The following is a 16,462-nucleotide window of genomic DNA, read 5'->3' as shown; positions in this document are numbered from 1 at the left end:
AGGGGTATAGATAGAGGATTATTATGCAGGTCCTGGACCTGTTGGGCCGCCGTGTGAGCGGACTGCTGGGCACGATGGACCTCAGGTCTGACCCGGCAGAGGCATTGCTTATGTTACTTATATCTTATGTTACTTATGGCTCCCACATAAATTTATATTTTTTCATAAAGCAGCTTAGTAGAGGATGGAAAAGATGCCCTAGTGCAATTCTCACTTTAGAATTCTATTTCCGGAGCTATTTTGCCAAGTTATAAAGGAAACCATCTATTAGCTCAGCATAAAGCAAATATTCAGAGGAGGGGGTCTTTCACAAACTTACCAATTGTGATATGCTGACTACCACCTTTATGCCTCTAGCCCTTGAAAATAAAACTGTGCAAATAGTGCAGCATTTTTACTTTTCCCACAAGATCACATGCTCCGAAGGCAGAGATGAAGTAAGCCCAGAGCCCAAACCAACTGCATGTGAAATGAGCAAGACTGTTTTTTACATTTGTGCTGGTTACCATGACAGACCTTTCTTTTCTGTAACCATTATTCGTTTACATGCTTTGCTCACGTTCCAAACTCCTACCACCATTAGAGAAAGCTTTCCTCCCAAACCCAGTTTGGAGTAGCATTAATATAGAAAGGGCAACCAACAAAAAAAGTTTCTAAATTCCTCTTTCACACAGTGAAAAAGGCCCACGGAATGTATGCTAGAACAGTGTTTTTCAACCTTTTTACAGCTATGGACTGGCAGAAATAAAAGAATTATTCTGTGGACCGGCATCGGTCTGTGGTCCGGTGGTTGAAGAACACGGGGCTAAGTTGTGGGCCAGACCCCGCCCATCTCTACCCAATCTCCACCCCCCAGACCCCGCCCCCATAATAGTACTAATTGCACGTTGCACGTTCCGTGCCTCATCTGGAAGCCTTCCCTCTGACTTTGCAATGTCAGAGAGAAGGCTTCCGGTACAGGCGCAGGATGCCCGTAGGAGCCGCTGCCTGTGGCTTTGTGCACTGAGTCAGTTAGGAAGAGGGAGCTGGCTCAAAGATAACGCCACATCAATCGCACCGTGGACTGGCGGTTGAAGAACACTTTTGGGCCTAATGCACGTGCTGGCCCTGTGGACCGGCAGGAAATTTCTGTGGACCGGCACTGGTCCATGGACCGGTTGTTGAAGAACACTGTGCTAGAATGAAAAGTCTGCTGCTTTTTTTTCTCAACACAATGGAAGCAAAGCTAATGATCAACTAGAGAACCGAAGATGACACATTGCTACAAGAAACAGTCAAAAATGCTGGCAATATTTGATTTGCTTTCTTCACCATTACAGGGAACAAGTTTCAAAGCCAATTTACTCAAGTAACTAGATTTGTCTGAAAAGAAACTTCTTACGCCCAGTTAAATTTATATGCATACTTCCACAGTATGTGTGCTTTTAGCTTAGTTAAGAAAAAGCATTACTGAAGACGTGTGCTTGATCAAGGGAGAGAAAACAGCACATGTACATATAAATCCCCAAAACAGATGCCTCTCCCCCATCATAGATACAAACTGAATAGCAAGCACAGAGAATGTAGATATTTTTACTTAACGTACTTTATTTTCAAAATGAAAATGCCTGTAGTAAATTTTCAAAACAAAGCTGCCTAGAAATGTGTGGGTAGGAGAATTTGCATCTATATGAGCTATTTGAAAATTATTCCTACTCAATTTATAGTACAGGAAATAAAGGGTGGACAAAGTTATGAATTACCATTTACTGTATATTCAATGTGCATTTATTTCATACCGCATGAATATTTCTCTAAAGGACATTTTCCTCTTGTCACACTATATGAGGCATGCTCATAGGTGTCCAGTTTTATGTGTTTAAAGAATCTTTTCATTCTATAAAAAGTTCTTCTTAGCTAATTAACATTTCTGTAGCAGGCAGCTAAGCAGTCTAATATTCCAATTTAACCCAATTCTAGATTTCTAATTTGTATCCCAATAAGGAAAGGGATGACAAAACAGACTTGAACTGATAAAATTAGGCAGCCAACAAGAGGAGAACCGGGTCCACTTCTTATGGTAACATTGGAGGGTGGCCAGTTTCCTGGAGGCATCCAAAATACGGCGGACAGGCTGAGACAGATTCTCTGGAGAGGTCAGCCCGAGAGAAACCAAGCTGTCAGGTGGAGCGAGGACAGATTGGGATGCAGTAGAGACTGATGCTGCTGTGTAAGTAGAGTAGGAAACACAGGAAGAGGAATGGGTTCTCTGGAGCTGAGCTGGAGCAGGAGGGAGAACCAGTGTTGACGAGGCCACCGAGGGGCGATGAGAATCATGGTGGCTCTGTCCCTGCGGAGTTTGAATAACGTCCGCAACATCAGAGGCAGTGGAGGAAAGGCATAGAGGAACCGATCCGTCCAGTTGAGCAGGAATGCATCCGGGGCCAGATGATGAGGAGAGAATAGTCTGGAACAGAACTGGGGCAGCTGATGGTTGTGAGGAGCTGCAAAGAGGTCCACCTGAGGAGTACCCCAGCGAGCAAAGATGGAGCGGAGTGTGGGAGGATCCAGAGTCCACTCGTGAGATTGAAGAATGCGGCTGAGATTGTCGGCCAGGGAGTTCTGTTCGCCCTGGATGTAGACAGCCTTGAGGAAAAAAAAGACTGTGCGCCATGGCCCAGGTCCAGATGCGGATGGCCTCCTGACAGAGGAGGGGAGATCTGGTGCCGCCTTGCTTGTTTATATAGTACATGGCGACTTGGTTGTCTGTGCACAGGAGAAGAACCTGAGGGTAGAGAAGGTGCTGGAAGGCCTTGAGAGCATAGAACATGGCTCTGAGTTCCAGGAAATTGATGTGATGTTGATGCTCCTGAGGGGTCCAGAGTCCCTGGGTGCGAAGATCTCCCATGTGAGCTCCCCATGCATAGGGGGAAGCATCTGTAGTTATGATCATGGAGTGAGGGGGTAGATGAAAGAGTAGACCCCTGGAAAGATTGGAGGAGTTCAACCACCATTGAAGAGACTGCTGAAGAGACGATGTCACAGAGATGGGATGAGAAAGAGGATCCGTGGTCTGTGACCATTGGTTGGCTAGAGTCCATTGAGGTGTTCTGAGGTGGAGTCGCGCCAGAGGAAGCACATGGACCGTCGAGGCCATGTGACCCAGGAGGACCATCATCTGTCGAGCTGGGATGGAATGATGAAGGAGCACCTGATGACAGAGGTGGAGCAGGGTCCGTTGTCGGTCGGAGGGGAGAAACGCCCTCATCAGAGTGGTGTCGAGAACTGCTCCAATGAACTGAAGTCGCTGTGAGGGAAGCAGGTGCGACTTGGGGTAGTTGATCTCGAACCCCAGGAGATGGAGGAAAGAGAAGGTGTGATGAGTGGCTTGGAGCACAAGTGGAGACGTAGGTGCTTTCACCAACCAATCGTCCAAGTAGGGGAACACCTGGAGGTTGTGAGACCTGAGGAAGGCCGCCACCACAATAAGGCACTTGGTGAATACCCTGGGCGATGATGCCAGGCCAAAGGGGAGCACTTTGTACTGGTAGTAACGTTGTTGTATCTGAAATCGGAGGTAGCGATGTGAAGTCGGATTGATTGGAATGTGAGTGTAGGCCTCTTTGAGGTCTAGGGAACATAGCCAGTCGTGTTGAGAGAGAAGAGGGTAAAGCGTGGCAAAGGAGAGCATTCTGAACTTCTCCTTGACCAGACACTTGTTGAGGTCCCTGAGATCGAGGATTGAACGGAGGTCTCCTGTTTTCTTGGGAACCAGGAAGTAGCGGGAGTAGAGTCCCTGACCCCTTTGGTCCGAAGGCACCTCTTCGATGGCATTGAGAAGAAGGAGGGATTGGACCTCCCGCAGGAGGAGGAGGGATTGGGAGGAGTAAGAAGCAGACTCGATGGGAGGATTGTCTGGTGGAAGAGTCTGGAAGTTGAGAGAGTAGCCGTGGTGAATGATGTTGAGGACCCACTGGTCCGAAGTGATGACCTCCCAACGGCTGAGGAAGAGTTGAAGACGTCCTCCGATAGGCTGAGGAAGAGGTAGCGATGGTGGGAGACTGGCTATGCCCTGGAGAAAGGAGTCAAAAGGGTTGGGAAGGTTTTGATGGAGGAAGAAGCTTGGCAGGCTGATGGGACTGGGAGCGAGCCTGAGGTTGATGTTGGTGACGAGGATGGCGAGGCTGTTGCTGAGGCGGGTTGAGAGGTCTGGCCGAGAACCTACACTGATAGGAAGACTGTTGTCTGTAGGGGCGAGCAGGTGGAGTCTTCTTTTTAAGTTTGACCAGGGTGTCCCACCTGGTCTCGTGTGCTGAGAGCTTTTGGATTGTCGAGTCTAGGGACTCCCCGAAGAGTTCATCACCCAGACAAGGTGCGTTAGCCAGGCGGTCTTGGTGATTAATGTCAAGGTCAGAGACTCTCAGCCATGCCAAACGGTGCATAGCAACAGCCATGGCAGATGCTCGAGAGGTCAGCTCAAACGAGTCATAAATGGAGCGAACCATGAACTTCCTGAGTTGGAGAAGGCTGGAAATATGTTGCTGGAAGAGGGGGACCTTACGTTCCGGAAGATATTTTTGTAAGGAGGAGAGTTGTTGCACCAGATGCTTCATGTAGAAGGAGAAGTGGAAGGTGTAATTGTTTGCTCTATTTGCTAACATTGCATTTTGGAAAAGGCGCTTACCAAATTTGTCCATAGTTTTTCCCTCTCTGCCAGGAGGGGTGGAAGCATATACACTGGAACCCTGAGATTTTTTTAAAGTGGACTCCACCAGGAGGGATTCGTGGGGCAATTGAGGCTTGTCAAACCCTGGGATTGGAATGACCCGGTACAAGCTATCCAGTTTGCGAGGGGCCCCGGGAACAGTGAGGGGAGTCTCCCAGTTTTTATAAAAAGTTTCCCGTAAGATGTCGTGGACGGGCAATTTCAAAAATTCTTTGGGAGGTTGCTCAAAGTCTAGGGCATCGAGGAAAGCCTGAGACTTTTTAGAGTCGGACTCTAATGGGATAGAAAGAGCTGTTGACATCTCCCTAAGGAATTTAGAGAAAGAGGACTGTTCCGGTTTGGAAACGGTGTCGGTCATGGAGGGTTCTTCGTCGGTCGACGAAGCGTCCTCTTCGGTACCGTGCGGGGAGTCTTCCCATAAGTCTGGGTCCCTAACGTCGGGGTGTGCCCGTCTGGACGTCGGTGTGGAAGGCTCGGTATGGCGGGTCTTTGAGAGAGATTTGCCTGAGCGCACCGAGGCGGTACCGGGTGAGGAAGACCGATGTCGTTCCTGGGACCAGGAGGGGGCGGCAGCGGCACGGGCATGCACTGTAGGCGGTTCAGCCAAGAGCACCAGCATGGAGGTATTAATCGGTACTGAGGGGGTCAACACCGATGGGACAGTGCGAGGCTCGGACCGGTCCTGTACCGGAAGGTGCGGGGCCAGCAACGCCGGCAACAGTTGTTGTAGTTGTTGCTGCAGCTGCTCCTGTAATTGAGATTGGAGTATGACCGCGATGCGGTCATCCAGGGGGGGCACCGGTACCGCTTTTTTCTTCTTCGGTACCATAGGTGCCGCTCTACGCTCCGGCGATGAGGCCGATGACGAGGCACTCACCGATATCGGAGCGGAGCGTTTACGGGGTCGGTGCGGTGCCGAAAGGGTCGGCGTCGCGACCGTGGCAGGACGTTCCAGAAAAGTGGAAGGCTTCTTAGCCAGCTTACCTGGGCCCAGCGACCCTGAAGAAGGATCTGGGGGTGTCGACGTAGTCGGTGCCGACTTTGGAGGTGCCGTCGACGTCGCGGCAGGTTCCATGGCAGATCCAGTACCGAACAAAATATTTTGTTGGATCTGTCTATTTTTTAAAGTGCGCTTTTTAAGCGTAGCACAGCGGGTGCAGGTGTCAGCCCGATGCTCTGGACCCAAGCACTGGAGGCACCAATTGTGCGGGTCGGTGAGAGAGATCGGGCGTGCACACCGCTGGCACTTCTTAAAGCCCGGTTGAGGGGGCATGAAGGGAAACACGGCCTCCGCAAAATCGAATCCGGAGGCCTGTATGGTGGCAACAGGCCCCGCCGGGGCCGGCCTGAAAAAATAAGGAAAACTCGACGTTTTTTTTTTTTTTTTTTTTGAAAGCAAAAATAAAGGAATCCGAAGAAGAAAAATCGAAAAAAGAGAGAAAATACACGAGCGGGAAGGCAAAAATTAGTTTTTCAACGGCTGTTGAAACACATGCGTCTTCTTCGCTCCACGGAAACGAAGAAACTGGGGACCACGCACTCCTCCGTCGGGCGGGAAGGCACTCGCGCATGCGCGGTGCGGCCAACTAGAACTTTCTAGTTAAAAGTGTCCGTACCGGGGCTCCGTCGGTGACATCACCCATGCGTTAAGAATATGCTGCCTGCTTGTCCTGGGATAAACACTGTTATTAGATTATCCTTTGGCTATGTATCAATGTACTCAATAGAAAATCACCATATATGGGAACATTATTAATTTGTCAAGTCACAATTCAGCTTGTCAATTGGTGCCATGTTCCCCAAAATTGTTCCTTTGCTTGAAAAGAAACAAACATATTCAAACATCTCTCTGCTGATCTCTGTAATTATACCCCTTCTTTTCATTTTTAACAATGTATGATGTAAACTGCTTATGAATGTAAACCAGTATATCAAGAATAAAACTTCCTGAATTCTTGAATAAAAAACCAAAAAATGGTCTTAGAGACATTTGGAGCATTGAGATAAAACAGTATATTTCTGCATCTCAATGGCCACAAATTTGGACTTAGAGAATGAAATGTACAGCGTCAGCATCTATGAGACAAACAAGTTTTTTTCTGTTACATAGATCTTTTTGGACCCCTGTTAGGTTACACAAGTTAGACAGTTCTAAATCTAACAGATGTTGGCACTGTCATTTAGAAAACAGAAAAACCCGAAAAAATTGGAAGGTGAATAGACAAATCCAACAACAAAAAACCTCCCAAACCCCAAGAATAGAAACTAGACAAGGGAGAGAGACAAAAGCAGAGACGGCTCAACTACATTCACCAACCTATCAATGATGTTTAAGATGTAAGTAGATTAAACGGGAGAGCCCTCAGTAACACAGCCACCCACTAGAGAACCAGTGGAAAAGGCTGTCACATTGCTTACACCCAAACGAGTGTTAACTGTGAAACATCCCCGGGCTCTACTCCGTATTTTTTACAATAAAGTGCACCCAACAGTGCTAAGTGTGAAAAAAGATATACATAAATCAAAAAAACACACTTTACCATCCACTACGATTGTCTCTGCCCCTTGTCCAGGGGGCCAGAAAACGTCCAAGTCCAGCCAAGCAAAAAACAACAGGAAGTACTTAGCTTCTCCGTGAAGACAAACAGCCAGCAAAGATATTCTTCGTCCAACGGGACTCCGTTTCGGGGGTGCACACCCACTTCTTCAGGAACAGCTGGACTGCGCTGTGACCATCCAAATCATTCGGCACAGCAAGGATTGACAAAGCAGGAAATGGCCATTTGATTTATGTATATCTTATGGCTTCTCTAGTGGGTGGCTATGTTACTGAGGGCTCTCCCGTTTAATCTACTTACATCTTAAACATCATTGATAGGTTGGTGAATCTGCTTTTGTCTCTCTCCCTTGTCTAGTTTCTATTCTTGGGGTTTGGGAGTTTTTTTTGTTGTTGGCAGTCATTTAGACATTGGGACACTGGATCATCATCATCTAATATGCTTTGTTCCTCCTTCTCTTAAATCCAATCGTATTCTCTTACAGTACATACTGTACATGCTCTGTATTAGCCCTTCACCTCACCTAAATTGTCAATGTAAACTAGTTTTGACCTTTCGATTGCCTTGCTATGTTCTTCCTTGTTCAATTGCACTGTATGTAATTCATCTATTTGTTGTGAACCGCCTAGAACTCCCTGGGTATGGCGGTATACAAAAAAAATAAATTAAATTAAATCTGTTCTATTGTCCTTTGATACTCAACTTCTGGAAGTCAATATGGGGACAGATTAACCTCATACTGGAATCAACAATCCCTTTGACGTGAGGCAATTATATGTGGAACATTGCTGCATATTAAGCCTCCCATGGATCGCTACAAATGCAGGCTTTTCCTAATTATGACAGGGATAGCTATGCAAATGATAACTCACAATTGGAAAAATTGTGACCGCCTCAGCTCTCCTTTTTGGTGGGCCAGTTTATGTTTAGATTACAAATATGAAAAATGAATGCTGATATGTTGGGGCAAAGCAATTTTTAAATTTGGTTTGGGGCCCGTTGACATCTTTTGTTACTTCAACATAGTTGTCTTTTATTTTATCTTTATACATATCCAGGATGGGGTGGGGGTGGGGGATATCTTTTTGGTTTATTTCTTGATTAAATTGTTGGATGGGAGGGATATTTTTCTTCTGCATTGTAATTGATGGAATTTAAGTATTTACATTGATTATTAATGTCTGTATAATTCCTGGCACTTTGTATTAGTTTTGAAAATTAATAAAGATTAAATAAAATAAAATAAAACTTGAAAATCGACATATATAATTAACCTATTAATCTCAGGCCTTTATCTATAATCTGTGGCAAAACAGGGAAAAGTCTCTAAATACAGGTCATATGCAGCAGGGTCAGTCCATGTCAAGTAGTCTAGGGCTCCCCACCACACCATCACAGATTTTAATGTAACTTTGTGTGTTGAATCTTACATGACCCAAACAAACTCTGATAAAGTTTAAGATCAGCCAATGGAATACTTGGAGATATAGCTCTGTTTGATACCATACCGCAACTTTGAGTTAAAATATTTCCTTAGTTATATAAGCAAAACAAATGAAACTTGTAAAAATGGATGTGCTAAAAAGTTTAGGCTTCTGTAGATTTTGTAATAATGAAGCTATCCCTGTAAAATTTTGACTATTTTGTGATATGACTGTTCTGAAATATATGTTCCTGTGCAAACAGTATAAAAGAATCTTTACAGATGAGTTGCGTATCCCAACTCACAAGTTGGATTGTAGAAGGCAATCATTTTTCTCAGCTCTGTCTTCTTCTCCCCCTAGGCAGCACCCTCTCTCTTAAGTCTTAAATTCTACAAGCAAGTTGAGGTGTCTTTTTCTCTGCTCTACACTAGCTGTTATTTTCAGGTATTAATCTGATCTTTTTTTAGGCTTACCTGTACCAAGAGGTTCGCAGTAGTCCTGGGACAGCTCTGCCTGCCTGACCTGCTCTAACAGAGTCCGGGAAAGGTTCCCTGGGAATGGTGCTCACTCCTGCGGAGTCAGGTGCTTGGGCATAGGCTGATTAGACCCTATGATTGGCTAGAGCAAGAGGAATCATGGGTTTCAGGTTTTGGAACCTAAATAAAAGGCAGCCTGAAGAGATAAGCTGCTGGAGCCACTTTTGCTTGTCGGAGGCAGAAATCCCTTCTCCATTTCCAGCTGCAGTGAGAACCCGATGCAGACACAGTACATGACAGTTGTGAGTACAGCTCATTAATGCCCATTGGAAAATCAAGGTGGGACAACCTGGCAAAAGTAAAGTTTTCTGGAGTTATCCCAAGGGTCCCCCACCTCTAAAATACTATTTTCAGCATTTTTGAACTTTTAGTTTTGCTCCTATGGGCTGTTTTTTTAACACCAAATGCCATCTTAGATTTCCCAATTTTATATTAAAAGCCTTTATCTACTTCCAAAACACCTCAATTTTAGTTTATATCGATTGTAATGGACTCCTTAAGTGATTTTACCCCATATAATAATATTAATTTATTTTTATATACCACCAAAGCCATAATAGTTCAAGGCAGTTTACAAGAAGTACTGGACAATCAGGGAATAAAACACAATATAAAATCATCAGTACATACCGTATTTTTCACTCCATAAGATGCATCTGACCATAAGATGCACCCACCTGTAGAGGAGGAAAAACCAAGAAAAAAAAATTCTGAACTAAATGGTGTGCCCTGTACCCTGTCCCCCTCTGGTTGTCTAGTGGTAGGCCGGGACAGTATACAGGGCACGTTTAGTGGTGGGCACATCTAATGGTAGGCAGTCTAATGGCAGCCAGCCAGCCAGAACCCCGGTTCACGGAAGTTTCGCCCCCCACATTTCGCCCCCAGCAATTCGCCCCTCACATTTCGCCCCCGCACATTTCGCCCCCCGGATGTTTCGCCCCCACACATTTCGCCCCCACACATTTCGCCCCCCGGATGTTTCGCCCCCACACATTTCGCCCCCGCACATTTCGCCCCTGAGTGTCAGACTATTCCTCTCGCAGGCGATTTCTTTGCCGACACGACGGCAGGCTACAAATTCAAAGTGCACAGCTGGCTGTTCTCACTGCCTCTAATGTCGGCCCTGCAGCTCCGGACTTCCCCACACCTGCTCTCTCCCCCCCCCCGATCACTATTATTTTAAATGTTATGGCAGCCACGGCGCTGTATCCATCGGAGGAGACTTCTAACCTCGGCCATGAAGTTGCTGTTGCAGGAAGAGTTCCGGGGCAGGCCGAGGTTAGAAGTCTCCTCCGATGGATACAGCGCCGTGGCTGCCATAACATTTAAAATAATAGTGATCGGGGGGGGGGGGGGGGAGAGAGCAGGTGTGGGGAAGTCCGGAGCTGCAGGGCCGCCAGCTGTGCACTTTGAATTTGTAGCGGTTTTTTTTTTTAAGGAGTCAGGGAGTATGCTGATGCGCCCCCGAACGCCGGCGCCGCCCCCCAGCGCGAAGAGAGTCGCTCGGCGCCGCGAGCCGCCAGCCCAAACGCGGCCCGCGCAGAGGCACGGCCCCCCCCAACGACCAGCCGACCCCGAACGCCACCGCGAGCAGACAACCCCAACGCGGCCCGCGGCCCGGCAGTAGGGGAGCGCCGGTCCGCTGCGGTCGGCGCCGCCAGCCGCTACAGGGGGAGCGCCGGCACACGCGTTCTGCGCCGCGAGCTGCTGGCCCTAACGCGGCTCGCGGCCTGGGAGGAAGGGAGCGCCGGTCTAATGCATTTTTTGCCGTGGGCCGCTGGCTCCTACGCGGCTCGCGGCCTGGGAGGAAGGAAGCGCCGGTCTGGTGCGGTCGGCCATTGGTGCCGGAGGGGGAGAAGGAGCCCCCAAGCGGCCCGGCCGGGAGGAGGGGAGCGCCGGTACGGTGCGTTTTTGCGCCGCGGGCCGCTGGCTCCAACGCGGCCCGCGGTATGAGAGGAGGGAAGACTACCGGCTAAGGGCAGGAATCCGATCCGACGCTCCCGGGCAGGCGGACCAGCCCGCACGTGTGGGGCGACCCGCCCCGCTCATATAGTTGCCAGGAAGAGAGTTGTTCGGTGCCGCGAGCCGCTGGCTCACACGCGGCCCGCGGCCTGGGCAGAGGTGCCGCCCCCCCCCCCCCAACGATTAGCCGACCCCGAACGGCAAAGCAACCTGCGGCCAGGGAGGAGGGAGTCGGCGGCCCTGAAAGCCGGCGCGGCCGACGTCCCGACTCCTTGCAAGCCGCACCCCCCCTCCTGCACCAGCTCCACGCGGGGAGAGCCGGCAACAAGTTTAAAAAACGCCGAGGGCAGAAAGCCGATCGGCAAGAAGGCGCAGCGCTCTAAGGCGGGCGGACCCGCACGCAAGTTCCGGGCGGGCTGCCCCCACCGTCCTCTCCCTCATCGAGAGCGCCGTCGTGTCGGCAAAGAAATCGCCTGCGAGAGGAATAGTCTGACACTCAGGGGCGAAATGTGCGGGGGCGAAATGTGTGGGGGCGAAACATCTGGGGGGCGAAATGTGCGGGGGCGAAATGTGTGGGGGCGAAATGTGTCTGGGGGCGAAATGTGGGGGGCGAAATGTGAGGGGCGAATTGCTGGGGGCGAAATGTGGGGGGCGAACCTTCCGGATCCCCAGAACCCCGTACCTTTTTTAATCCCTCTCCTGGTACCTTTCTAAAACACCCCCTCCCCCCGCAGGTACAATTTTTTTAACCCCCCTGTACCATTTAAAAAATCCCCTGCCGCAAGCCCCTTTTTAAAACATCCCCCCCCCCCCGCCAACACCTGCTGCCGTCATACCTTGTTAAAAACATCCTGGTGGTCTAGCGTGATTCTTCCCTGGCTAGCCGTTCTCTATTTCCTGGACAGGAGCAGCGGAGGTCAGGCGCAAGCTTTCTACACTCTTGCCTGGCCCTGTGCTGCTTTCTGATTGGCTGCTGTCAGTTCTCACGTCTCCTTAACTTACAAATCAATTAAATAATTTTGTTTTTACTAATTTTCTAAAACTAAAGTAAGATGAGGAATGCATAATGATATTACCCAACCATTCATTTAATTTACCTGCCTAGAAAACAAGAGTTCTATCCAAGAATCTTTTATATCGACAGGCCTTTATTATAGGATAAGTGAACATATAAATTCTATGAGTAGAACAGTTCAGTTTAAAATGAGAGACCAGATAAGTAGGGGCCAACCCAAATATTGATTTAAAACAAAGACAAGAGCATTTGAACATAACTCTTGCTTCCAGGGGCAACCAGTGTAATTTTTGATAATAGTGACTTATATGTTCCCATTTTTTCAAACCAAAGATCAATCTAACAGCTGAGTTTTGAATAACTCAAAGTTGTTGAAGGGTTTTCTTAAAAGTTCCCAAGTAAATGATGTTACAGTAATCAAGCAGGATGGGCACCTGGGGAGCGTCCATGTACTGGGTGCTGCAGAGCATGTGAGGAGGAGCAGGATATGTGGGCTTAGCCCCCTCTGCAGGTCATAAGTCACAGAAGTTGCGAGAACTGGGTCTCAAAACACTATTAGAGCCCCTGAGCTGAAACTATGCATTACCAGCAAAGCACTGCTGTGTAGAAGCACCTGACCCTGAGAGGAGGCAAAATTCAGACTGGCAGAGGTTCCCAGACTATTCAGGTCAGGTCTTTGACTCCGATTTTATGACCCTGATGTACAGTAATCCTACCAAAAATATAAACAAACACATATAGGGTGTCAGCATATAAGTACAGATAGAGAGAGAGTTACCTCCTCAGGGTGAAGCCCCTTCACAGTCTGTGGAGCTGCAGGAACCAGAGGTCCAATCAGAAAAGGACTAGGATTTGGGGTTGGATACTATGTCATTGCTCTCCAAGAAAACTTCCTTTTTCAAGGACTCTGTTTCACAGTTTGGGGCAGACAATCAGGAATCAGTGACAGCCCTAGAGTAGGGAGAGGATTCAGTGGTGCAAAGACTTTTCAAGCCATCAGATTTAACTGAAATTACAACAGTTTCTTTGTGGGAGTTGGATCTAGAGTCCTTGGAGGTCTCAGCCACTCAGCTTTCTCTGTTATGTAGTACCAAATCACAGTCCACATGCTTCCCTTCTCACTTGGAGATTACCAAGATGATAACGGAGCATTGGGACACACCAGAAAGTCACTTAATGGGGGAAAGGCCAATGACAAAATTGTATCCCATGGCTTCAGAATTTTAGTACCTAAGGTGGATTCACTGGTAGCGCAGGTTATTTTAAAAGGCGTCGCTCCCTAGTGAAGGGGACTGAAGAATACTCAGGATCAAGGAATGGATTTGGTCCACAAAAAAATTTGAGATGCTGGTATTAGGTCTTAAGGCAGCGGCCGCAGCATCCTTTGTTGTGCAAGCCTACCACAAAATGCTATGCCAGAATCCAGGTGTGGAGGAGGCAGTTTGCCCCCATCATAGTTTATTTATTTATAGCCCCCCTTTAACAAGGTGGGTTACAGAAATACATTCACAGTATTACAAAATAAGCAAATAAGATAAGTGCTCAGCACCAATATTCTACCCTATTATGTGGCTGACGCTATCTACAATATGCTCAGAGTTATGAGTAAAGTCTTAGCTTATACAATCGCCACCTGCAGAATGCTCTGGCTCAGTTAATGGGCAGAATCTAAAGCTTCTTTGAGCAGACGCCTTTTTAAGAGGCAAATGCTCTTTGGCAAAAGAACTTGATAACCTGATAAAGAGTGTAACAGACCATCATCCTAAATCCTTGCCAGGATCAGGCAGTTACAATTATGGTTCCTTTTGGGTCTACAGGATCCTCATCTCAAAGATCCTATCAAGCATTCAGACAAAGGTTTGGTAGCTCCAGGAGAGCCCAGACATCCAACTCATGTTCAGCGGTCAAGTCTAAGAAGTCCCAATGATGCCAGGTCAGCCTTCGAGCTGCCCCCAAGAAGGGAGACTTTTGGAGACTTCTTCACATCAGTGGATGCTGGACATAATTCAAAAGGGGTGACACACTTGAATTTTATCACCCACTCTGGGACCTCTCCTTGGACTCTCTGGCAGGAAGACCGGAGAAAGCTGTCAAGATCAGAGTGATGGTGCAAAGGCTGTTACAAATTGGAACCATACATAAAGAGATACTCTATATACTTCATCATGCCAAGAAAGACTCAAGATGATTGGAGACCAAGCCTAGTTCTCAAGGTAGTCAATGTAGCTAAAGGGAAATAACCCTACTGTCGAGAATGTCACACCTATTGCTTTGGGTGAATTAACAGATACCACTGACTTGGTGCAAGTTTTATACTTCATTTGGGTCATAACAGAAGATCTTCTTTGCTATGAAGTTTCTCGCTTTGGGCACTCTTGCAAACAGAATATGGGGGAACAGATATCTTCAATAACTTTCAAGTTAAATGTTGTGAAGTTGTACTGAATTTGGTAAATTTAGTGAGTGGATTTTCTATACCATTCTAAAGTGTGATGGCAAGCGCAGTAACAGGTGTTTGTTAAATTTTATCAAGAACACAATCAGCAATGTGAATTATTGAAAGACGATTTCTATAGGAATGCTCCATTTCTGTGTAATATTATATTACAACTTGAATATTCCTTTGCAAGGTAAAAGTCTACATATGATATGTGGCAAAAAAATCCCAAGCATTAAAAAAAAACCCACAAAAAAAACGTATCTTTTTTTCAAACACTTCATCAAAAGGAAATTTTAGATGAACATTTTCCCCCCCAGTTTGCAAAGGTCATTGATGAGCAGGATGATGTATACCAGCGGTCTCAAACACGTGGCCCGTAGGCCACATGTGGCTCTCCAAGTTTTATTTGCGGCCCGCGGTCTGGATAATTCCTTCCTTTTGGAGCAGCAGCGGGTCTGGCCGGTTCATTCCGTTCAAAGCCGCGGGTTGGCGGCTCCTTGCGCTATTCCAGCGATGGCGAACCTATGGCACACGTGCCAACTGTGGCACGCGAAGGCCTTGCAGCTGGCACGCGCAGGGCCGCCATCACGGCAGTACTACCAGGGAGTGCACAGGAGAGAGAGCTGAACGGGGACGATGGGGGACCCGCAGGGTTAAATATAACTCGAGCCGCGAGGCTCATCTTCTACTCCGACTGCCCTGCAGTTCACACAGCCGATCGGAAATCTTCCCCGACGTCAGTGCTGACGTCGGAGGGAGAGCTTAAGCAAAGCCCGCCCTCCGACATCAGCGCTGACGTCGGGGAAGACTTCTGGTCGGCTATGTGTGCGCGGCGGGACAGGCAGAAAATAGAAGACAAGCCTACGCAGCTCGAGCTACATTTTGCTGAGAAAGTTGCTAAGATGGGCTGGAAGGCAAACGGGGAACACAAAAGGGGGAGTGCGTGCGTTTTGGACACAAGGCATGAACTTGGGAGAGAGGAAGGGAGGGAAAGAGATGCTGAGGTGGGGGAGGGAATGGGTTTTTGCACACAGAAGGCATGAACTTGGGAGAGAGGAAAGGAGGGAAAGAGATGCTGAGGTGGGGGAGGGAATGGGTTTTTGGACACAGAAGGCATGGACTTGGGAGAGAGGAAGGGAGGGAAATAGATGCTGAGGTGGGGGAGGGAATGGGTTTTTGGACACAGAAGGCATGGACTTGGGAGAGAGGAAGGGAGGGAAATAGATGCTGAGGTGGGGGAGGGAATGGGTTTTTGGACACAGAAGGCATGGACTTGGGAGAGAGGAAGGGAGGGAAATAGATGCTGAGGTGGGGGAGGGAATGGGTTTTTGGACACAGAAGACATGGACTTGGGAGAGGAAGGGAGGGAAATAGATGCTGAGGTGGGGGAGGGAATGGGTTTTTGGACACAGAAGACATGGACTTGGAAGAGAGGAAAGGAGGGAAAGAGATGCTGAGGTGGGGGAGGGAATGGGTTTTTGGACACAGAAGGCATGGACTTGTGAGAGAGGAAGGGAGGGAAAGAGATGCTGAGGTGGGGGAGGGAATGGGTTTTTGCACACAGAAGGCATGAACTTGGGAGAGAGGAAAGGAGGGAAAGAGATGCTGAGGTGGGGGAGGGAATGGGTTTTTGGACACAGAAGGCATGGACTTGGGAGAGAGAAAGGGAGGGAAAGAGATGGTTGTGTACACGGGGAATAGAAGAAAGGAGAATTTTTGGTCATAGGGAGGGAGGTACAGACAGTGGCATACCAAGGTGGGGGTGGGGCGGTCTGCCCCGGTTTTACACCCCAAGGGGGTGCACAGCTGGCCACCCTCCAGT

Source organism: Geotrypetes seraphini, chromosome 9 (genome assembly GCF_902459505.1).
Source record: "Geotrypetes seraphini chromosome 9, aGeoSer1.1, whole genome shotgun sequence".
NCBI classification, from domain to species: domain Eukaryota; kingdom Metazoa; phylum Chordata; class Amphibia; order Gymnophiona; family Dermophiidae; genus Geotrypetes; species Geotrypetes seraphini.
Note: the sequence above shows the minus strand (reverse complement) of the source record.